A 25,259-nucleotide genomic window follows, 5' to 3' on the forward strand; every position below is an offset into this window, starting at 1 on the left:
GGGAATAATTCCATTGTCTTTGCTAAAGTATCCAATGTATATTTTAATATTTTTTTGTTATGTATTATAACATTCTTACTCCTCCTGATACGTTTTGAGTACTAGGGAAGAAATCAGTCTTGGATTTTGCCTGGGAGTTCTAATCAGTGTATTAATCATTTAGAGCACAAAATGTGTTTGGCCATTCTGTATCACATATTTTTTAAAATTCTGCTAGTCTAAACTTTATTACAAGACTGCAGTGACAACTGCAGTCTACTTTACACTCACCTAAAGGTCAATAAATATCAGGACTTGGCAAAGAAAAAAGAATATTCCTCAAACATTTTGCTGTAGAAAATTGAATCTATTTCAGATGAGTTTATGTCTCCATTTGAAGGAGCCTTTCATTGACATTAAATTTACTGAATTTTCCTGAAATGAATATGTGTAGAAGCCAAGTTATAAACTTTAGAAGTGTACACTTTTCTGTCCCTTAGATTTAGTGCCAAATAGGGATAAATTTAAAATGCCTGATTTTTAAGATGTGCTAAACACTGATCTTTAGCAAACCAGCTCATTTTGAAATGCTCTAGCTTTATGTCCAGATCACTACCCTAATGTGCAAGTCAACAAAATTTTGCTAATTACAAGTGTTTATGCTGCCAGAGCTTGACACGTGGTCAGAGAATGGAAATAGCATTGTGCAATACCGATGCATTACCAGTGCTCCCAGGTATTGTGTGAGAGCTTCACGAGAAAATGTGGAGACCTTAGAACAATTAGGCATTGCTCAACAGAAATGAAAATGTCACCCAAAGGGCTAAAATTCATTAACAAAAAGGAGAAAAGCCTGTAAAAGAAATCCATTATTACTTGTAATAAATACGGATATTAAAAGGAGTGGAAGATACATTTCAGTTTGTTTTGTTTTGTTATATTTGTTTGTTTTAATTGAATCCCAATGTCATGGTTTTATTTTCTTATTTTCCATTCTATTGCATTTTGTGTTTTAGCACAAAATGGAGGTGGACTGATCTAGAATATTCAACACAAATACATAAACATAATGAGAACCCAAATCCATTTGTAAGTCTGAGTTGGCCGTTCAGTGTATATCCTTTGTACATAGATCCAAGGTTACTGTGTCAGAAAAATGTTCAATCCATACAAAAGTGAACTGTGACCCTGAAGGTATGTGATCCTGCTTAGATAGATTGGATTGCAGGAGTAAGTCCTGCTGAAAGATGGGGTGTAAAACCTACAGGATTTTCAGACTGAATAGGGTCATGTGGAAGCAGCTCAGACTTTGAGTATGTAATGAATCATCAAAATAATGCTCAAATTTCAATCCCTTACCTTTGGGGCAAACCCCAGGTCCTCTTTAGACCTCAGAAAAGGGGTTATAAAGCAAGATATTCTGCAAAAGTTTGTATCAACAGTCATTTTGAGGGAGATGCAAACAAAAAATATCAATGAAATTTGGCAAACCAGAGGTTTATTTGGAATATTGAGCAAAAGGATTGAAGTTCAGTTTCTCAAAGAAGTGAAGGGTCAGTATCAGGGTCACAGCAGTGAATGCTGACATCAGACTTTTCAAAGTCACCCAGAATAGTTGTACTAGAGATATCTGCCAAAATCAGCAATACCATATCACACCTGTCAGAAGCTACAACATAATTGTCCTAGAGTAAGTCATGTTAACATCCATGTACTCAGCAAACCAAACAATTATAAACAGGTCTCTGCTCTCCTGCCTGGTCATTATAGTTATTTGTTCAGTTTGTTGCTTTGCCTCAGTTCTGGTTAATGCGATTTATGAGCACTTAGTGCATACTGGAAAGACAAAGGAGAGATGTGACTCCGTGGAGGGTCTGGGCAGTAGTCCAAAAATCCTAACTCTGTAGTGACAGATAAAATTGCGTCTGACTCACAGGAAAGCGTGCACGATTACAGGGAGGGGTGCTGCTAGCTGGCATGGAAACAACAGTGAAATTAAACAAAAAAATATTGTAAAGGAACCAAACTTTATTTTTTCTAGGGCACAGTAGTAAATGTTCCTTTAACAGTTTCAGATGTTGCTGACTGTGCTGATACATTTATATGACCAATAATCCCATTTTCAATAGTTTGATTTTGCAACGCGCAATACTTTAGGAATTAGAAAAATACACGTTACTGTCCACATATTATATGGGAAATGGGGCAAATTATGTTCTTATGAACTTGGTTACCTTTGAGTTAATCCAGTATGCAGGTGATTATTCAGATTTTCTGAAGAGCAGATGTTCAGAAATTGGAAGGCAAAAGCTGGCCAAGAAAGCTGCCTCAGTAGCAGTGCAGGTTATAAATTCAGCATGGACAATCTGTTCTCCAAAACAGAGTTAAAGTGATTTAAAAGGTTCATCAAGGTCACTGAAGAATACTATGGAGGAGTGCTCCAAAGCACCAGCTGTCAGGATTGTCACATCTTGCTAATTAACTGTAGAATCTGTAGAAAATAATACTAATGCTAATGGAAACCTGAATAGCGTGAAAGCCTAGCAGGTGGTAGTTATTGATTTATTTCCTATCATAGTATTAGCTATGCAGAATGGGGCAATGCCTGCCTACCTATAGCAGTAGTTAATCCATTGTTGATGCTGTTCATATAAATATCTAACAGGTTTGAAGACCTGTTAATGAGATGGGGAGTTTGGTTAAATACTTGGCAGATGATGGGTCACTTTTTGCTTATATAATAAACCCTGAACAGTGACTTAGCTTCACAGAAAGTGTACAAAGTGCACCAAGTCCAAGAAAAGCTTACAATTTGCTAGGTAGGGTTTTTTCTGGGGGAATGGTGTGGTTCTGAATAATCTCAGTTAGAATTAAATTAATCTCTTTCACAGCCTGAATGTCTGCTTTGGGGAAAGAGAAGGAGACCTTTTTATAAAAGAAAATGCTGGCTGAGATTTTATTTTATAAGGAGCCTAACAGCAGTCGTGTCTTAGATATGTGAAGGGATGTTGACAGAATCAAGTTGTCTCCTGAAGACAAAGGAGAAATGTGTAAATTCTGGACCTTGAGGGAATTTGCATTTGAGATACGCGCAAAGCTTCCTGTCCCTATAAAGACTGAGGATTTTTAATGTAGAAGTTGAACTCAGAGTATAAACTGAACCTAAGCACTAAAAAGTAGGTTGTCTACAGGCTTAGCACTTCAAAAAATGAGTGGCAGCGAACTGGGGGCTTGGAGAAATGTAGTTTTGAACTTGAGATACTTAAGTTACTAATTATGCACCCACAGTCATGTCTGCATAGGAGAACAACTCAAAATTCAGGCTAACTCTGGACCCAGATACGGCCTAAGTGCAGACGTGTGGCATCGAGTTCAACTGAACTAGTGAGGCTTCTTGGTTCAGGAATTGCTGCACTGTATGGTGTGTGTCCTCTATGTCCTTTTTGGAATTGGTCTCATTTTAAAGTCAGGACTTAAGTGCTATCAAAACCAATGTCCATGTCTAAACAGTCTGTCTTTTAAGGGGTTATGTGAAACACGTAAGAAGAATGCTCAGTTTCAATGCACTTTGTGAACTATGTGTCCAGAGCATTCAAAAAACTTTTACAGGACGTGGGTCTGGTGGCTTGATAGTCCCCGAGTGCAGAGGCTCAGGTGGTCTGTCCTCCACTTGACGTTATGCTGTTCTTTTAATGGAGTTTCGTGACTTCATTTTAGAAATAAAGTAAATAGGGATCACAAGTTGTGAATGGTATTTATGTGGGTATGTAAAAGCTCTATAGTAATGCACTATGAATTTTGGGAATGTGACTCTGTCTCTACCACCCAAATTGTAAAGATACTCAGAGACAGTTATTACAACTGAAACACATACTTTTTATGTCACCAGACAGACCTCCTTTTGCTACTTGTGTCTGTTTGAACAGTACTACCATAGCAAATAAATTCATTTAATGACAAGTTGCAATTTTCTGGATCTATGCTGTGTTGGAATATCCCCATGGTATCTGTCTGTCCATATTTTGCAATTTAGTCTCTTAAATAAAACTCTGGCTTTTGAATTGCAATTACTTTCAGCTAGCAAGCAATTGAACACAAAATGCTATCTGGTGAATGTCCCAGCTGCTTTTATAGTCTCAAGGTTTAACTTCACATTGTGAAGATTGTTAGGTTTGTTTGCCAATCAGATCTTGAAGTTGAGAATAGAGTTGTTTTAACCAAGTTATGCAGTTTATGCTTTCCTCATTTCGGGGCAAAACTTTACTAATTTATCGATAAAAACATTTTTTTTTTTAAAAAAAAAAAAAAGTATTATTCTGATACTCTCTAAAGAGTAGTTATCACGAGATGTTGCTTACAGATATGCATCAGATATGTCTCACTGAAATATGTCTAATCCTGAGCAAAATAAAAATGAAGAAATAGTTCAAGTCTCAAGGAACTTAGGATTTAAATAGGGCAGTTCAAAATGCACTGAATGATCCAGGTATAACTAGTGTAAGGTCTTGTGTCATTCCATATTCACAACCGTATTTTCAAGCTAACGCAAAGCAAGCTACATTTTTTTAATACAAATGTGATGATGAAAATTCTTTTTCTCTGAAAGATATAGAAGTTTATAGTACCTCTTTTAGAACACCTGCAGTTCTTTAATTTTTACAATGCATGGTTGCAAAGAATACAATGAAAATTGCTTTTTCTTCAATTAACTTTTTACAATTAACTCAAAGATTCAAGTTATCATCTGAACTTTTGATATTTCATTCCCTTAACACTCTAGAGAAACACCTTTCTTTCAACCACCAGAAACTGATTTCACTTCTAATGCTCAACCACCATTCTTGGCTTTTTTCCCAAAAGCATGTCATTTGTGGCAAGCAGTTGGTAGTAATGTTGAGTTGCTTCAAAGTCTAGCTTTCTGGAAATTGAGAATGATGCAGAAATTAGAGATCTGTGTGGCTGAGGAATCTGGATATATAGGTCAAAAATAACTGATGCATCACATGGGTCCATTTTCATGGGAGACTTTAATGCTTAAGAGACTGTGTCTGTTAAAGTATACATTCCTACAAAATTAACCATTTTGAGTCTTGGCTCAAATCATCTCCATCCTTATTGCAGAGATGGAATATATACAAAAACTATCTAGTGAACCAGGAATGCTCACCAGTTGTCTTCCTATTTTAAAAATTATTATATGATTACAGATTTTGTTTCAAAACGCCTTAACGAGGTGTTATGTACTATATCCACTACATACAGTATATAAAAGTGCAGGTCTCAAAACTGTTTGAAAGTAAGTGGTAGCCCATAATAAAACAAACAAACAAACAAACATCAATTTAAGAACACAATCTTTCTCATAAAATAGTAATTTTAGCATGAGAAATTTCTTCATGATACTATACAGCCTTGTCTATCTTCATTGTTTTCAATGATTTGGTAGAACATGTATATGATTTAAATGCAGTGCAAATATTTCAATTTTCCTTCCTTTTCTATTAAAATATAAACAAGAGTGATAAAGCAGTTTTGAGATGTGATTTGTAAATACAGAGATACTTACTTCCCGCTTCAGAGTTACAAATATTTTATATTAAATAGTGCATGCTTAAAAAATTAATATTTGTAGTTCTCAATAATGCTCATTATAAACACGTGAAGAATAAAGAAAAATGTAAGAACAGCAGAGTGACCATTATTTTGTTTTTCTAGAAGTGAAGTTAATATGGATGAAAGAAATGAAGGAAAATAAAGGTAAGAACTCTATCTAGCCATGCATCTCCATTTTGCTCATCATGCATTCTGACCACAGCTTAAAACAAGACACTAAAACTCATCTTTACCTTACGGTAAATGCTTAATTTGACTTAGGTAGATTTTAAGCACAAACTTAAGTCTTTTATTATATATGAATATGATAATTCACCCTAAAAATAAAGAAAATGTTTAATTATGACTAATTAGTGAATGTTTATAAGGGCAGCAGTTGCTGCTATGTCACCCTATGTGTCAGCCATGACTAAATTTTAATATTTGCTGTAATGTGTTCTTTAAGATCAATTTGTTTTAGGAATATAGGTTCAATTAAACCTTCATAATGGAAAGCAAAATTACTTGATCTTTCAGATATCAAGATCCTCAAAGACTATTTGGCCACATCTGAACAGGAAAGAAATCCTGTTAAACTGCTGAAGCAAAATCCTAAATTATGCCTCTGTGACCTCTTTTTCTCGCTATTTTGAAATTAGTTTAATGACTCATTAGATAGCACAGTGGTAGTCCTACCCTCCTTCCTGCAGAAGTAAAATACTGCAAACATAAGAGGATTATATTATCATTAGGATTCCTTCTTCATTAATAAGCTTAAGAGGAACCTGAATGTCAACAGAAGAAGATGAGTTACAGTAGAACATTCTGCACTGTACCTTGAGTCTAGTTTGGAATCCCTTCCTGCAGCCAGCTCAGATGATGTGGTTTAGAAGGCTCCCTCTTGTCATTGAAGCTAATTAGGCAAGGCTCTATTTAGACAAATTTAATACTGTTACTAACGAATGAAGATCATAGTATCTGGCATGCAGCTGCTGCTAAGAATATCTTATTCCATCAGCATTTATATTCTCCCCAAATTGTACTGCTATCCAGTGTTGTGTATGAGTGTATTTTGCCAAAAGTAACTATTTATAGTGATAGCAGATACCGGGACAAGAAAAGAGTACTCAGTACAGAGGTCTGCTTTGCAATGCCTGCAAAAGTCATTCAGTTATTCACTTATCGAGCTCTGCAGTTCATATATCACAGAATCAGAGAATCACTGAAGCATGTCTCTCAAGAAAGACATGTAAACACTAATGACTTTCCACAGTTCCTTCCTGGTGAAGGAAAGTTCAGAACTGATATTCATCCAGCTTGCATGGATGAACGGGCAAGGGTTTTTATGGATAAACAGATGTTCTGTCTTATGTGGGATTTTAAATTTGATCATTCTAGGTAAATGGACAAGAAATATTAACTTGTCAGACAAGCAGTTTTCCACCACAGGCAAAAAATACTGGAACCAAACCCTGAATCTCTTATTTACACTTGAGCAGAAGATTCTCAAAAGCTGCAGTGTTATTCAGATTATACTGAAAAAAGCTTACCTGAAAAAACAGTGGAGGTGACACTTCTCATTTACAACACTTTGAAAAAAAATTTGCCAAATACCATAACTGCACATCTGAGCAGAATAGTAAAAAAAATCAGATCTCTTTAACACACCAGCAGAAATGTGCTTTCTTTTACAAAATGTGGCAGAGAAAAAAATGAAAAAAATGACTTGCCTAGTGTTAAGAATATGCTACTTGAATAGCTTGATAGAGAAATACTTAAAAACCATTTCAGTAGGCTACAAATAAAAGTTAAAGAGTTATCATTTTAATAAATAATGAATTACTAATACTTTATCAATTATTAAAAGATCATGTCAGAATCGTTACATGTCAAGTCTTTGCTTTGTAAGGCATTACTTCCTATAATATGTGAATAAAATAAACAGACAATAGATAGTTTTATTCAGGTCCATACTTGGTTTTCTAGATATCACTATACTGCATCTCATGGATGTCTTGTATACCTCAAAATTATAGATGAATGAACTCGGGACAGAGGGAAAGAGGCTAGTATTTTCAAAAATAGTGGACAAACATGACATTCTATATCAGTAGATATCTTTCTAAAAATTTATTTGGTGCTTAGATTTTGTTCTATATTAAAATTTCCAAAATTATCTACTTGGCTCAAGACCCCATATTTCCTTTTTAGGTACAAGTAACTGAGGAGTATATGTACTATTGAATTGCAAGGAGATTTTAACTTCTATGTAATTTTTCAAATGGAAATTATGTTTCAAAAAAGTACAAAGTCTTTTGGAAATTTTACTGATAGGTGTAATAACGTGAAAATATCACCTTAAGTGATTTTTTCAGGACTCCTAGCTTGGCAATGACAGAACTTAACTATCAGCTATTTTCATTATCAGTAACATCTTCCGAGCTTTAAATGAAACATCACTGTACACAGGATGCAGATTACTATTGCTGTCTTTTATAGGGTACCACGTACTCTAACTTCTCCCTGTTCATAGCAAAAATAATTGTAAAATTCTTACCACCAGTTTGAACAGCAAGGAACTCTTAAGTGGCCGCTGTAAACAATTGAAGAGATCCTAGATTGTAATGGCTACTCTAAAAGTCCTTAGTGTTTAAAACAGTAAAGAATGCAACAGTGTAGTCATTAGAACTGAAGTGTCCAAAACATTTTTTTTTTTTTTTTTTTTTTTTAATGTTTGTCTAGATAGCAATGAACAGACAAACTTCAGATACGGAATTAGGTTGGTTGTCACATTAGGCACAATGTCCTTGCAGCCTATTTTAAAAGGAAAAAGAAAAAAAGCACCAGTCCCTCCTATTACTTAGATTTATCAACTCTTCATTTAATGAACATAGGTACTACTGCATTTGGTCTGATTTAGGTGACTTACTGTTATTCTCTGCATTGTAGGAGAAAAAAATATCTGTCAGCGTCATTAAACATGAAATTTTGTCTCAAAACTGTGAATCATTCAGTGTTTTGTTGCTTGACCTTGCTTTTCTGCTTGCTTGCACATCTGAAACTGCATGTTGATCTTACGGGGGTTATTTCAGCTGAAGTGAGCTTGCCAGGCTCCCCGTCGAGCAAGGCTGTTAGGCGAGACAGCTGTGTGACGTTCGGTTTAATTTGTTGACACTAAAAATCCCTGAGCTCAGCTCTGATGGAAAACAGGGTGCCAGTGAGGGACTTGAAGCATTCTTAGTGTAGAGGCATCAAACCAGAGAACAGAGTGATAATGCTAACCTGACAAGAAGTCAGAAAGCTTTGGTAGCTCTTGAGTTAATGGAAATCTGAATTTCACCTTATGGCTTAACACTTTTTAACATGCCGTGTAAGCAGCTGAAAAAAATGCTTAAATTTTAAGGTTTTATTTCATTATTCAAAACAGAGATTGCAGTAAACTGCATATTTGAAAAATGTGTTTGTCACGTCTGTTTGCCCAAAAGGCATTGAACAATCCTCAGATTTATTTTTGCATTGCTGGAAGTCATAGAAGCAATAAAGAAATTAGAGGAGTTTTACTAGATGTGAACATAAAATTTCTGTCAGCATTCATTTATTTAGAAAAGAACAAATAAACTTATGATTTCTGAAATTGTATATTTCCAACAACAACAACAAATGATATTACTATCCTTCCTACTACAGAATTTGTTTCTTCTCAATCTTTTCCATACATGTTTTTACTGAAATTCTGAAGTTTCATACATAATCTGAGAGTTTGTCTAATTCTTTTTATGTATTTAAAAAATGAATTATATCCACTGTGGCAGAACTCCAGCACTGGTTTGTACGCTCACTGAGACACACATATTAATTAATAAGTTATAATTTCATATTATTTCTGAGGAACTTCTAGAGAACACCCATCTACTGCCCATGGAAAAATCTATTGGAATGTCAACACGATTGCAAACCCTAATCAGGTAGATGCAACAAACAAGTAGGTCAGAGAAGGAAATGAAGGAGATAAATTAGTAACAAAAGTGTTAAAATTGTGAATTTCTGGTCAAACAAGAGCAGAAACAACAGATCTCTACATTTCTAGTCTCTGATGTCTAGTTTTCTGCTTTCTGAATGTCCTATAGCAGAAGGGAATTTGAGGACGAGCTAAGAGTAATTAAAAAATTACACTTTTACAGAGTGGATTTGAAACTTGCATGCTAGCCTGCAGACTTGTTAAGAATGAGAACATCAATGCATTATTTGATGACTTTTACACTTAGAGGGTTTTTTTTAAATATATTGTGTCAAGGGTTTATTTATTTAATTTTTGCAGTTACATAATTTTTCATCAGCTTCTTGCTGGTCCATACTGAAAAAAAAAATAATAAAAATATTGTGTGTCCCAGATCCACCAGTCCTCAGGGTGACTGTGCTCTTGCAGCGATGTTTGCATGGAGGAGAGATCTTTGAAAACCACCCACTTTGTCTGTGCTCTGACAGTCATTCTAATGCAATCAGTCAAGAAGGAGCTCATGTGCACAGGCGAGAGCTGCAGGCTCTCAGCCCTGGTATCGTCTGAGGCTGGCTGCTCAGAAGCCAGCGTGTGCCATCATCTCAGGTGGCCAACTGTGGGTAAATGAGAGAAGACTGTAAATGTAAAGAAACAGGGATGATAAAACTAAACAACCTTTCCTCTCGCCCTACCGAAAAAAAAAAAAAGAAAAAAAGGAAAGTGATGATGAAAATTAATTAAAACATAAAGAAAAAGGAAAGACTTGAAGGGAGGAAGCTGCCTGGGAAAAATAGGGTTTAGTCTGGTTCTAAACGGTTTAGATGTCAAGAGACTGGAAAAAATTGTAGTTCAGGAGTGGAAGCCCGATTCCATGGTCAGAATTCACGTCAAACTGCCAGTGTTCTTAAATGCTTTCCTGAGGAATCGATGGGTCCGAATTTATCCACACTTGGGCTTCTCCATGTGGCATATCGAATGATGGCCCTTGAAAATCCTGCTTGGTTTGTTAGCTGACTGGGAAATGCTTAGAGGTTATATACACTGCAAATTTCTAACTAATAACTGCTCATTTTATGAAGAGGTACTGCCTTTGTTGTGAATCTGGCGCCTGCTTGTTTCATTAATTTTTTAATAGTTTAGGGTGATATGCTTATTAAAATGAAATCAACTGAATGTACAGAAATACTTAATAACAAGATTAAATAATATAGATTTTGTGAACCTTACCTACCTTTGCAGCATACAAAACAGAGAGGAGCATGACATGTTTTTTTTTGTATGGCAGCAGTTGAAGAAGAAACAGAAATAAGACTGAATTATTTGAGTCACAACCAAAAGAGTTCCCACTAGCACCATGATGCTGATTTGACAGCTATGGTATGAAAACAAACAACAAGTGATTACCTGTGTGATGCTAAAATTGATAAACGCTACTGTTGTCTTTGATACTAACAAATTTCACTGGTCAGATGATATATTAACATCCTCTGCAGAATATCTTTTCTGCAGTAATTTCTCACACAGACCCTTAAATTGTAAACATTTTAAGGCTGAGCATTGTATCTTGTTTATGAGCAAAAATGAGTTTTCCTGTCACTGCAGAGATGATGGTGTGACATGATGCAACAGTGGGAAAAAGTGGATTATATCTGTGATCTGAAAGCTCCACAGAGAGTTTTGGAGTTGAGGTTTCATTAGGTGTGTGGTGGAAAAGGTTCATTAGAAAATGTGTTTTACCCACTGCCTTGTCATAGCCTTCCTCTGATCTCCAGGTTTCAAATCATCTCCTGGAGTGAAGTTTGTAATTCACTGGGCTTAAGTCACACAATTCAATGTGAATTACACTGTTCACTGAACTGGAGTAACTTCATAAATAATCCTCATCCCCTGAGGAGTCCAGTCTATTCATTATTCCCTTCAATGTTCTCTCCCATGCAGATTAGCACACACAGGGTAAAAAAGGAGCTACAACCAAGAAATGATGCTAGCTCTTTGTAAAAGGTGATAAGAGTGCCATTTCTTCTAATATGGACTGGAGAAGTCAAACTGAATTATACATTACAGACATCTTACCCATTCTGCAGTGTCTGTGTTGAAGGCCATTATCTCCAGTCCTTTGGGAACTGCAAGGAATGAGAGACATGGAAGCTTGGAAGAAAGAAGAAGAAAAAAGAATTAAAACTCCTTTTGGCTAGGAGCAAATTTTAGTTTATTATTCAGCTCAATTCCACTGTGTTCCACTTTCAAAGTTTTGCTAGCTGTTCCACTTAAAAAGCAAATGATAGGATGAAAAGGAAAGATTCCTTTAAAGTACTATTTCTTCAGGCAGACAGGTAATATCTCCAGAATTTCGACTAATGTTAAAGAAGCTGAATTTGCAAAAATAGGTTAAAAAACTTTTGCTTAGCTTTTATTTATGAGACAAACTTAGTTCACCACAGTTTGTCGTCATTTATATTGACAAACACTGGTTGTGGCTAAACCAAGAGGCTACTTATTTTGGACCCATATTTCAACTTGTTAAGAACATACTCCAGATCGCTCTCTGTAAGAGTCTTCATGTATTTTTTTTTTTTTCCCCCATATATAGAAGTTTATGGACATTAGCTTCCTTCTCTAGACACATAAGGTAGATGTCTTGGCTTTTCTCCCTCTTTCCAAAGGGCATTGATGATGTCTCATTGACAAGCAGCACTATCTCCCCACAGTGCAGGCTCTAATATGACCTGACCCAGACTTCTAGCAGTTTGTGCTCGTAACAGCTTATGTGCTCATCAGCTCATGTACAATAAGCATCTACTTGTTGAAATACCATCTGTGTGCTGTGCTGGACTCCACTTTGACCGTACACACTTTAGCAGGATAAGCAGTAGGAAAAAATATAAGCTTTGTTGTGTCTGATGCAATTCATCTTTAAAGGAAAAATAACAGCTGATTGTTAAACATGAGAATTCCAGACAGCTGAGAGAAGCAGAAATTATGATTTTCCTCTTGTAAGAAATTAAGCCATTAAGAAAATTTTTTTTAGTGTCCTAGAGGTCTTTTCTATCCATTCATAGCACCATTTTTTTCAGTCTCAGAGCAGGAAATTTCAGAAGACTGCTTTGTCAGATGGAAAACATGCATTTTTTTTCTCTTCATGAAAACAGTCACATCTTATTGTGTGTGTGAATATACTTATGACTGGCTTTTCTTGACTGCGTTGTAGTTGAAAAAGTAACATCATACAAGAAAACTAGAGCACTGGGGTTTTTTTGATACAGAGTAGAACAAGACTTCGCATTGTTATGTTGCTTGCTTCTGATCCTTTCACATCTGTATTTATGTTCAAAGAGCAACATTTCAAATTAAGAAATTGCCTCCTGCTCAGAACTGCTTTTTGTGTATTAAATAACAGAAACACTTCTGGTCTTTTTTCTTAAAAAAAAAAAAAAAAATCTTTTCTGCACTAATCACCCAATAAATAGAATCTTGCCTGAAAATGCAGTCCCTTCTTTAGTAAGTAGTTTGCATGTAGGCACTTTTGGAAGAATATCTCAGAATTTGAAATCTGGATCATTCCATTAATCCAAGTTTCTTCCAACAGGAGAAAGTTTTCCATAACTTTGTAGAGAACAAATTGTAAAAATTCTGTGATGTAAATGTTAGATAATTTAACTTGTAACTATGCATAAAATAAAATAACAACAATAAAAGCCTAACCATACCTAACATTTACAACTGAACAGCTTATATGAGGATAACTTTTGCCACTTCACACACACTCTAGTGAAATAATACCTTGATAAAATGGTTCATTGGAAACAGATGCTAGCTGTTGGGAAAAAATGCCTGTAGCCAGTTTAAGCAACTTCAGATCTATCTCATCTAAGCCTGTGCCTGACAGCAAAAGTAGAAAGGCCCGCATATTCTTTCTGTTGCTTACAACAGTACAGGTAACATATGTTTTCTGATTAACCTTTGGTGTGGTAGAAGCTGCTGCAAGCTGAGAACCTGCTGTGTATTGCAGGCAATGGAAGGGGCATTTGAGGAGAAAAATCTAGTGAAATATGGCAAATTTATTATCTCTGACAGAACTTACTATAGAGTCTGTCTGAACAATGAATTGAACAAAAACACTTAGTGACATTTCCATTTCTTAATACCTGTGTTCAGATCTTGAATTTCTGTCGCAAGTTAAAAGGATTATGTATCATCAGAGTAAAAAGAAAAAAAAGAGTGAATCTGACAACATAGTGCCTTACACAGGAATATGCAGGATAAGAATCAGACCTGTGTTAGGCTGGGCAATCTAACAAAGCTTCTGATTAACTAAAAACAATGCTCTGGTATCACCCCCTCTCTCTTTTTAATGGAAAAGAAATCTTTCAGAAACACAATACAAATAATTGCATTCTAAAAACAGAACAGAGAACCATCTCAATAGTGGAAATGAAAACCTGTCATCCTTTCATCTGTACCCTAAAAGTTTATGAAAGTTAACAGAGATTAATCAAAGATAATCATGAACCAATCTGAAACAAGATTAGTCTTGCATCAAGTAAAAGCTTAATGTTTATTGTTTATATTCCTTGATTCACTTGGCTTCACCTCTGTGAGTGAGCTGTAAATAAAATGTGTCCAGCTCATTTGCAGACTGTTTGAATCCTAGTTTTTGCTGGCATCTTCAAAACACCAGCTGTTATATTTCTTCAAAGGATTAATACATTTTGAACATGCCAAGAAAAAGGTTATATAACATCTTGCCGGAGACCTTGACTGTAACTCTAGCTAGAAAATTGTCCCTAAGAACAGCCCACTCCTCAGGAGGCCAAATCTTTTACTCAGATACGTGTAAGAGATATCTGTAAGAAACTCGCTGAGAACTGTACCTCAATTAAATGTAGTTGCAGGAAAAAAGGGAAGGTGTTTCAAACCGATTTAAACCACTCCAAATGAGGCTGAATAATTCATTTTTAGATAACACAGGCATCATATAAGTAATTTGCTATCTGTATGAGTCTAGCAAACCTGCATCTGTGTGTTCAGCCCTGGCCCTTATCAGGAGTATTCCACAACACTACAATACATATAAGGGCAAACATCCAATGTTGCAAACTTTGTCACCTATTATATATACTTGAGTGTACACATCTAGGTAAACTCCTGACCTCTTGAAATTAAATTATCCCTTTCCAGTGCACCAGATTTAAAATGATTTTACAAATTAGGATAAGCTCAATTTATCCTAGTTTTTCAGATTAAATGTTATTAAAATCCTCCTTTTTTTGAGTCACCTTTCTGAAGCTTTCCTGTCTCAATGTCCTTGAGATTATTATTAACATTTGTTTAGCTTTGGAACATTTGTAAACACTGAAGAACCAATTTTAAAAAAACCTGAATCCAGTAATACTTTGATAGTTCCTGATTTATTTCTTTATTATTTATTTTTTAGTGCCATATATTGCATTGGTACACCAATTAATGGATTACTATGGAAGAAAGTCCTCATGCAGAAATAACTTTTAACTATATTCTACTTTAAATGGATTTAATTGTTTTGGATTTAAATTCACAAATTTAGAAAAAATATGCTGTTTAATCTAAGTCAAATACAGTTTCACTTTCAAATATTGTTTACTTTGGCATTATTTTGACAACACTGAAATCAGTGCTATTTTTTCACTAACATAAAAAAAGAACACCAGGATTGCTCTCCACATCTCTTTTGCAAATTATTTTTCAGTGCAAGTATCTTGTCATTACAGAATTGGCAAAAGAATACTAAAGCAGATTGTAAAATTTCTAGAAAAAGCTGCAACCAGAGAGATCTGATTTAGGGAACTGTATACATACATGCATATACAGATACAGACATCTTTTATCGTTATTTTTAAGTTTAGAACTCTTTTATATAAAGTGTTATCCTGAGACAGTTACCTGAGAGAAATGACCGTTGCTTCAAAACAGTAATCTAAATAATTCAGATTATCTAAAATCAAATAAAAAAATTCTTTACAGTAAGAGTTGATCTCCCTCTGGAAGCGTGAACAGAAAATTTTGGGGTTGAAAGAGTGAAAGAGAGAAAATATGAGTTTGTCTTTTTTTTTTTTTTTTTTTCTGGTTTTGTTTGTTTATTTAAAAGGCCACATGGAGCTTATTGCACCAACAGTGAACATTTTTTTGGATAAGGATGGATGTTGCACTGCTATTTCTTAAAAACTGGTGCACTTTTAATTACTTTGGAGATCAGTAGCTATTAAAAAACCCCTTCAGTTTGGATTATATTTTCCCAAAGAAGGGTTAAAATGAAGTAAGTAGCACGGAAGAACTAACATGGAAGAAGTAGCATGGAAGCATGGAAATTCCTGGTCTCAGATGTGTTTTACCTCTGAGGTCAGGTGAAAGACCTGTAAGAGAGATGATATGTATGTCCTATATGGATTTATGAAAGCACTCTTCTGCTTTCTCTGATATTTGATTTTCTATACATGCTGATGATACAGCAAACTTCTCTTGAGCACTCATCCACATACATTAGATAACTGTTTGAACCATAAAAGTATTTCACACTTCATTCCAAAATTTTATATGATCCAGAAGCTTAAGTAATGACCTAAAAGTCAAGTCCTATAAATTAATTTATTTTTATTTGTTATTCTTTAAGTTTTTATATGAAAATAATAATTCCTTAAAGTAAAGTGATTTTTTTACGTGTCTTATATTAAAAGTAAAATTTACTGCCAAAGAATATTATCAGAAAATGTTTATCTAATTGTAGCCTGACAAAAATTTTCAAATATGTTAGAATTCACACATTAAAGTCAAGCCCTATGAAAATGTAAGTTTTTTTAATGTAACCACAGACTATTTCTAAGTGATTATTCTTTCTTAGCTGCTTTTAAATTGTTTTTCAGGCCAGGGCCATCATAGCTACCTTTAACTACACTATGTAATCTAGAAAAGATTTTGGAAAGGCTTTGCAGTACAGCATAGATGGCAGACCTGGACTATTTCAGTAAACTTAAGCTTAAATATTTCTATAAATTAATTATTATAGTCAACCTAACAACACATCATTTATTTTCAGTTATACATAATTCAAAGCTTTTGTATGTTGGCAAACTCAGAAGGTCAAACAAAGAGAGAGATGGTTTATTTAAAAAGCTTACTTAAACTAGAAAAAAAGACTCTCGTAACTGTTAGAGAGGAACATTCAGGGACATGTTTAACCGCTGTATGACTTTTTGTGTGCATGTATGTATATGCTTATGCTCAGGCCTCATCCCCTCCCCACAACGGACCATGATAACGTGGACTATAATTAGTCTTAATTGTTTGCTTCTTCAGTTATCTTCCCAAATTACACTTTGGAAAAACACTTTGTTCACACAAAAGTTTTTCTTCTGCACCACAGAAAATCCTCAGAAGATCGTCACTGTTTAGCTGAAATAAAAAGATTTTATATTTTTACTAAGTAATGTCAGAATAGTAACTGATAATTTTAGAAATAATAATTCCAGAGAGATGAACAAATCACCATACAAATCTCCTTTATTCTGGAGTCACTATGGGTTTGCAGATGTGTTCTAAATGGGTCCTGGTGGGATCATCTTAGGATTCACTACAATTGACACCTGAAACAAATCAGTTCTTTTTGATAGACAGCTGGAAAGCAAACACTTGCTGTTTAGAATACGTTCTCATATATTTTTGGGAAAGTATTTGAAGGTGATGTATTAAAATATCTCTTTGGATTTATTCAGAAATTCATTTTTCCATATACTTCTGGCTTAAGTCATTTCCCATTGGACAGGATAGGTTTGACTCCTTCTGTCAAAGGAGATTTGGTCAAAGTCTCTATTAGTTAGTAGGACCAGTGTTCCTTTCCTTTCTGACTCAAAATGGGTCATTTTTTTGATCTGAACAGGATAGAGGACTGGGCAGAGAAGAACCTGATGAAATTCAAGAAAGGCAAGTGTGGGGTCCTTCACATGGGAAGGAATAACTGCAGGCATCAGTACAGGTTAGGGGCTCACCTGATGGAAAGTATCATTGCAGAGAGGGACCTGGGGGTTCTGGTCAGCAGTAGGTTGACGATGAATCAGTAATGTGCCCTTGTGGCCAAGAAAGCCAATGGTATCCTGGGGTGAATTAGGAAGATTGTGACCAGCGGGTCGAGGGAGGTTATCCTCCCCCTCTACTCTGCTCTAGTGAGGTAGCATCTGGAGTACTGCATCCAGTTCTGGGCTACCCAGTTCAAGGGGGACGAGGAATCACTGAAGAAAGTCCAGCGGCAGGCTACAAAGATGATTAGGGGCCTAGAGAATCTTTCTTATGAGGAAAGACTGAGAGAGCTGTGCCTGTTCAGCCTGGAGAAGGCTGAGAGGGGATCTCATCAATGCTTGTAAATATAAATGGTGTCAAGAGGATGGGACCAGACTCTTTTCAGTAGTACCCAACAACAGGATGAGAGGCAACAGGCACAGGCTAAAACATAAGAGTTTCCATCTGAACATGAGGAGAAACTTCTTTACTTTGAGGGTGACAGAGCACTGGAACAGACTACCCAGAGAGGTTGTGGAGTCTCCTGTGAAGACATTCAAAATCCACCTGGCCACATTCCTCTGCAGATGAACCCGCTTTAGCAGGTGGGTTGGACTAGATGATCTCCAGAGGTCCCTTCCAACCTCAACCATTCTGTGTTTCTGTGATATTTTTTTACCCTTAATTATTTCCTATAATTTTACAATTTAATCTAGTAAATCGTTTGTAATCAGATTAAAATTTTTGTACTTGTTCTATCTTCATTGAGAGGTGACGTAGTACCTAAAACTGATGAAATGTCCACAACACCAATAGGACCTACATAAATGGATGCCAGTGAATTGTAGCTTAGGAACTTTCAGAAGCAAAATTACTATTGCCTTCTCCTGTCATGCCAATGAAATTGACATCACCAATGTTGTTAACTAGTTTTCTGCGTAGACATCAAGATGTCTCAGACATCTCAGTTTAGTAATTGATGTCAACCAAGCTGATTGCTTATGCCTCCCAAGTCCTCCTACTTGCTCTGCTGGGCTTCTTTCTATGTCTCATGCTTCCCTCGGAACTGTGTTTCACAATGTTCTTTCTCTGTCGGTCCTTTAGATTCTCATTCTTGACTCCTTCAACATCCCTTTCTGCTACTGTCAAGATTTAATCAGGACAGCTACATCTGACCTGCTAGTTTTCAAGTTTTCACTTTGGACCAAATCTATTTTCTTCATGTCATTTTTTACCCTCTTATATAACCTTCCTTGAAGTGAAAAAATGATACAAGAATTGCCTTTTAAATGAACGAAGCAGTTATCAACCACTGTGCTGTCCAAAGCAGAGAAATTAATTGATTTGGGGAAATTAAATATTGATACTATGCTCTCATGGCCAGCACAAAACTAGGCAATTTTGAAAATTTTACATGGTCCTCTGAGAGATGGTGTGAAAAGATATTAAAGTAGGACAAGTGGCTAAAAGAGAAGACTCTGTAGCTGTCATACCAGGATTGTAAGATATGGGCTCTGGTGAACATTATTGCACAACTCCAGAGACTGTAAAATGGTAAAGAGCACAGTGGTTTTTGCATCATCAAACGGGGACACAGACAACTTGATTCTATTTGAGTAAGTATAATTGTACCTGCACGAAGAAAAAGTGGACCTGCATGGGAATTTTACTGGAAGTTAGTCCTCAGCTTGAGACAAACAAAGGAGTTCCTTTCATAAGCTGCATAAATAGCTAAAAGAGAAAAAATTCTGGGTCAGTCACCACTCAGAGAAAGTATTACAAACAGTTTTGCTTTCTTATACACTATAGGGCTGAATGCTGATTTTCATACTAGCAAGATTTCTGCACTTTGAGTTATGAAATAATAAAAAGCTAAATAATACAGGAGGTTCTTTTAAAGATATTCTTCAACTTACTTGCTATGTTTTGAATTAAGGACTAGCTTTTATCACAAAAAATGAAGAGCTTCTTACTTTAGTGGTGTTTTTAAGGAAAAAAGTGTGGCCACATTCTCTATTACACATTTGTAGAACACTTAGGTCGGTAAAATACATGTCTCTACAGAAGACTGAAATTTCACCCACTCTGTGCATGTGCATGTGCACATGCATGCACGGAAAAGGACAGGTCATCCAGCTCTTATAGTCTAGACACTCTTATTTATATTACGAAGGGACACATTCAAAAGTAGGCCATAAGCTGATCATTCAAGGTCATAGATTTGGAACAGCCTTGGCAGCAGTGCATGATGCTCAGCAAGACTGCTTTTCCTAATCTTTTTTCGTGTTAAATTCAGAAGCATTCTACCCACAGGAGTGAAAATATCTTGTATTTATTTCCAAAACAGGACTGATGCAAAAAAACAAAATTGCAATTTGAATCTACTAAAGAAAGGTTCCTTTGCTTTCTTGAGAATATAATGAAACCACTTAATCAGCTCACTAATTCAGCACCAGTGTTCACTTAGCACAGTTTGAGAACAGAAAAGTTGTCACCTGTTAGTCTTCTCTATTCTTACATCCCTACACTTCTGTCTGTGAGCAAAACTCATTTTCACACTGGTATGAAAGAGACAATATGTTACAAAAATAGAAGAGAATAATGGAATAATAAGTTTTAATGGAAAAATTAGTTAATAGAATAATAAGTTCATGTAACTGTAAATTTGATTCTGTGATCTTAAATAAGTTCTGAAGAAAAAACACCATCTTTTATTCCCATTTTTGATTTTGAATATACTGTATTTTTCAGAAGCTTAAATTGCTGAATTAAAAATTGCTCAAAATAATGATAATTTAAAAGAGAAAAAATCCTAAAAGAAAACAGAAACTAAAGCTGTAAAATATGTTTTAGATCTCATTTTCTTCCACTTAAGTATTCTGTGTTCTATCAAACTTCTGAATTTCACTTAAACCTCATATAACTATTTTTTATTAGCATTTTTCTTTTACCAATTCTGTATTATAATATTGTGTTAACTTCCACTATTCTCTTCAAGCTGATCTCTGGCTTTTTATTGCTAACTGTGTTTACTGTTTTAAATATAAAAATGGCTTCAGAAAATGCATCATTTTATAAAACTGGCTCTATTCATTGTTCGTACTTCTAGTCAGTTACTAGTCCTTGAGCCTTTTATTTTTATTTTAAAGTATATATTCTGATGACTAATGAACATGTACTGAAATATTATCTGCAATACAGCTTTTAATTCTCTTTACTCTATAGTTCTTAGATTTTTCTCCTTTCCAGACCCTCTTTTTTTTTTTTTTTTTTTTTCCTTTTTGGAAGCCTTCTGTTTATTGCTTCCACTAATCTTTAGATCTCTGCTTAACCTCATTGGCCACTATTGCCCTTTTCTACATTTGGATTTAACCAGCATGTCAATTACAGTCTCTCCAGAAGGTTTGTTACACATTTTTTACTTTTTATTAAGAAAAAAATTCTGAAAAAAATCCACATTTTTCATGGTAAGCATGTAATATCACAGTGCCCTGAAAAATCTATACTCTTCCTGTTTCTATACGAAATGTCAACAGAATTGGAGAAAAGACAGGAAGTAAAGATTTTGTTTGTTTGTTTTTGAAAAATGTCCCCCACTTTTTAAAAAAAACCAAAAATCTTCTGAAAGTCTACATTCCTATCACTTCTGATACAGTTTGGAGAGAAAGACAAGTCACAAATGACAAAGGAGTCTAAGCCTGACACACAGAGACTGAAGCGACAGAAAGAAATTCAAAAGCAGTTAATAATGGTGTAACAGTGCATCTGAGAGGATAGAAAAAAACATGAATGAATCCTTAAATTTTGGACTGAGGCTAATCATGACCATCTTCTGAGTGTTGCTCATTACTGGAGTTCCATTTTTGGTAATTCTAGAGTGTCATGCTCTAGGCAGTCTTCAATGCTTTCAATAAACTACACTTAGGTACAGGTTTTCATCTTTAACATTGAATAAAAGCAAGCAGGAAGCCGTTGTGGGGTTTTTGTTGACTATTTAAACTTGAGTACACAACAAATATTGAAATCAGCATTTGAGTGTCTCTTATTTGAATATTTTTTATACTAACAGTAACTTGTGTGGAACATTTTTCAGATATACCCTAGCCTTTCTGAATTCGTCTTGACATTTTTCTTAGATATCAGTACTATATCATCTAGTGGTGGCTCAACCTTACCCACCTTCAATTCTGCAAAAATGTACTTTAAAGCCTGGAGCCGCAAACTCTTACTGCCCTCGTTTGATCATTTCTGTCACTTGGATCACAATATATAATCACAAAATTGTGACTTCCTTTCTTCTTTAGCAGTTATGACAAACCTGCGACCTCAAACAACCATCAATAATTTACTCACTTTTCATAGCCAAAATGTTTTTTAATTACTACAAAGGAACAATCCTTTTTAAGGGCAGTTAAAGTATTAATGATGGCAGAAGAGATTCTGGAATTTATTACTCAGTAGCACTAATTTTGTATGCATGAAGGAATGTGGTTCTTACCTTTCTATGTGTGGAAACTTCTCAAAAAAACAAATCAGTGTAGCTCAACTGAAAGAAGAAGTGGAAATTTCCATTTGGAACAGGAGGACATGTACCAATGCATTGGGAACCAGAGCTAGTCTTCCAAAATGCAGGAAGAGTATTACGAGCAGATGGTGCTGTAGCTGCACTTGAGTAATAAAATGTGGAGTTCCATAACTATCCTTATTCTTATGCTTTAAACAACCATTTCCACTACCCTTGTGAATCATCCCACTTGAAAGTCTCTTGGGGCCCTGTATTTCATCAGTGATTTTCTCTCCTGCTTCCCTCAGCCTGCCTCATTTTTTTAATTTGCTCAGTACGCTTCCTTGAGTTCTTTCGTTAGACAGCAAAGAAAAAAACCCTTCAGAGGGATTAGTAATAAGTCTTAAGGTTGTGTCAAGCAAGCTTATGGTAAAAGGATTTCTTAAACATACCATGCATTAGTGAAAGTGATTGGCTAGAAGGGTGTGAACTTTCTACCTGTTGCCTGCTTCTCTGCTTCCTGTAAGTCCTCAGCCACTGAGCAGAGTTGTTTATCTGGCATCTGCAAAGTAGGCAGATGAAGTTTTCAGATGCACGAATTCTTAGCAATAGGTTTTAATGTATTGCAAGATATAAAAATATTAGAGAAGAAAGAATTTCCCCTCCCATCCTTCTCTGCTACAGTGTACACTGTTAGAAATGTGAGAGTTGCAGTAAGGAAGACTAGTGCTGTTGTGGGATGGCTACTTTTGAACAGCTTTATCCCACAGAAGGGCCATGGTCCTGCAGGTGCTGTTGTGCTGGTCTTTGTTCATGTCACTTGTGCACTTGCTTATTTCTAGGCACTGCTCACAACTCTAAGGCACACTGAAGAGAAGTTTATCTACCGTGTTAATAATAATGTATTCATTTACAGATGCATTATAATTACGACTGACTTCCTTGATTTTTGAAAACATTGAATAATTATGAAAAATGGTTTTTAATTAGATAGTAAAAATTCAAATATTAAAAATTAAAATTCAGTTTCTGACATGTGTAATGGGTTTGTGAGAACACAGCCACTCCACTCTTTGGCTTGAAAGTGTTCACATTTTTAACGCAAAGTTCATATTGCTATAAACAACATTGTATTATTGGATAATTTCTACATGTCAGCAAGAAGTACTAGCCAGGGTGCCCATATCTGACTTTTGAAAGGGAGGAATACATGTTTACAACTGCCAGTCACTCTGAATGAAGGAAGGGACAGACTGAAAGCAGCAGGGTTGTGATTGATAGCAGCTTGAATAAACAAACTGATGTTTTTCTCTCTCCTTCTCTCTCTTCTCACACTGGGACAGAGAAGCCGTGAATATTTTCCAGCTGTGCTATAGTGATAATTTATTATTTTAAGACACAATATCTGTTTTGCTTTCTTTATACATCCAAGATGGCTTTATGGACAATGGGGAATTTATAAGATCTAGAACATCTCATCTCACCTACTAAGTCAGAGAAATACAAACAATTAATAGAGGAGGAAAAAAAATTATTTCTAACATTAATGTGTTGTATTTTACTTTATTTAAATAAATATAATTCAATTATCCAGGAAACATTTTACCAATTTTGCTTTTAAAATATAGGCCAATAATGAAAGCAGATGCACATCCTCAACACAGCTATAGATTTTGCTTCTCATTGCTGCCATATATGATTATCATGTAGGACTGGGCTCCAGGGGAGGTTTAGGTTGGATATAAGGAAAAATTTCTTCACAGAAACAGTTGTCAAGCATTGGAACAGGCTGCCCAGGGGAGTGGTGGAGTCACTAAGGGACATAGTTTAGTGCCAGAGTCAGGTCAGCGTTTGGACTCCATGATCTTGAGGATCTCTTCCAACCAATATGATTCTATGATTCTACAAAAATGATGATGTTGTGAATAAATCTGGCCACAAAGATGGGAAGAGGATGGAAGAGGGAGAAGAAGGTGGTTGAAATTTCGAAACAGAAAACAAAGAGATAAAAAAATCAGCAAACCTAAGCCAGACCTGTTCTGTTTGGAAATAATAACTTAAGAATTCTGAAAGGGAAAGGAAGAAAGAGAGAAAACTATAACTTCTTGGTCTGGGTATCTGCTGGAGTTATGGCGAACTTAGATAAATTTCACAGCTCAGATCAAGCAGTGTCCTGTCAGATTGACTATTAAATATATCTCTTGGGTTTGATCATTCTAGATCTGTGAAGGTCTCTGTTGAACCTTACAGCTTTCCACAATGTGACAGTTATTTTCTATGAAAACTTCTGTCCTACAGTTCATCAGGTGCTGCAGATATGAACCTAGGTGAAGAGGAGATGTGTAGGTAAAAACCACAGTCCTGGAAAAGACCTTTACTCAACTCTGTAAAGAGATCACAATAATACTTGTATTATTTTTCAGTTGCTAAAATAATTACTCTGAATGGCTGGAGATGAACTGCAGCAGAAACTGCAGCAGAAACTTCAGCAGCTTTCCATGGTTATTCACACATCTGAATTACATTTAATCAAAGTTTAATTTCATTGTCTGTGAAGGTTTTCTTGCTTTCAGAAGAGGAGTTTTATTGCAATGAGACAGAATTCTGGAAAAGATGACTGATAGTAGTTACAATTGCTCTCATGATACTACGGTTGATTCTGGTAGGGATTCCAACAAAAATTTTGATCTAGAATCAGTTCAAAGTCACAGCCTCAGCTATGCCCAGTGAGAACAGCCAAACAACAGGAGAAACGGATTAGGGTAAACATTTTTCTCTCTTTTGAGGCTATAAATAAAAATTTGAACGTGGCCTTATGATCAAATGATTTATTCATTGCTAGTATATTATTTAAATCACTGAGAAATATGTTACTTTAATTATTGAAAAATGGAAGGATTTTGTGAGGACAGTGGATGCGGAGTATTTTTTAAAAGTTCTTAATGTACTGGCTGATGGGCATTTCTTCCTATGTAGAAACTGTAGCTTTCATTCACAAAAGTAAATGCTGCTACTGCAGTATTTCAGGTTGAAATCTTTCTAGAATGCTTCAGTTCTGGTGAAAGGCCAGGAATTTCTTGGCTTTTTGCTTTGAGTGCAGAGCTGCCTCCACAGTTCTGCTACCCTGCAAGAAACTTGACTAAGAGAAAATAACAGAAAATG

General features: G+C 35.5%; 1 long non-coding RNA gene across 1 annotated transcript in view; it reads right to left on the bottom strand.

The window, feature by feature from the left end:
• Positions 1–8,259: 8,259 nt before the first annotated feature.
• LOC136102468 (uncharacterized) overlaps positions 8,260–25,259 on the bottom strand; it is a 45,463-nt gene continuing 28,463 nt past the window's right edge. The window contains exons 3-5 of the long non-coding RNA XR_011739371.1: positions 19,226–19,324; positions 11,642–11,716; positions 8,260–10,182 (exon numbers count right to left, since the gene is read on the bottom strand). This is a non-coding gene — a long non-coding RNA (uncharacterized lncRNA). The remainder of the gene's footprint in view (positions 10,183–11,641; positions 11,717–19,225; positions 19,325–25,259) is intronic.

The sequence above is a fragment of the Patagioenas fasciata genome, chromosome 5 (genome assembly GCF_037038585.1).
Source record: "Patagioenas fasciata isolate bPatFas1 chromosome 5, bPatFas1.hap1, whole genome shotgun sequence".
Taxonomy (NCBI): Eukaryota; Metazoa; Chordata; class Aves; order Columbiformes; family Columbidae; genus Patagioenas; species Patagioenas fasciata.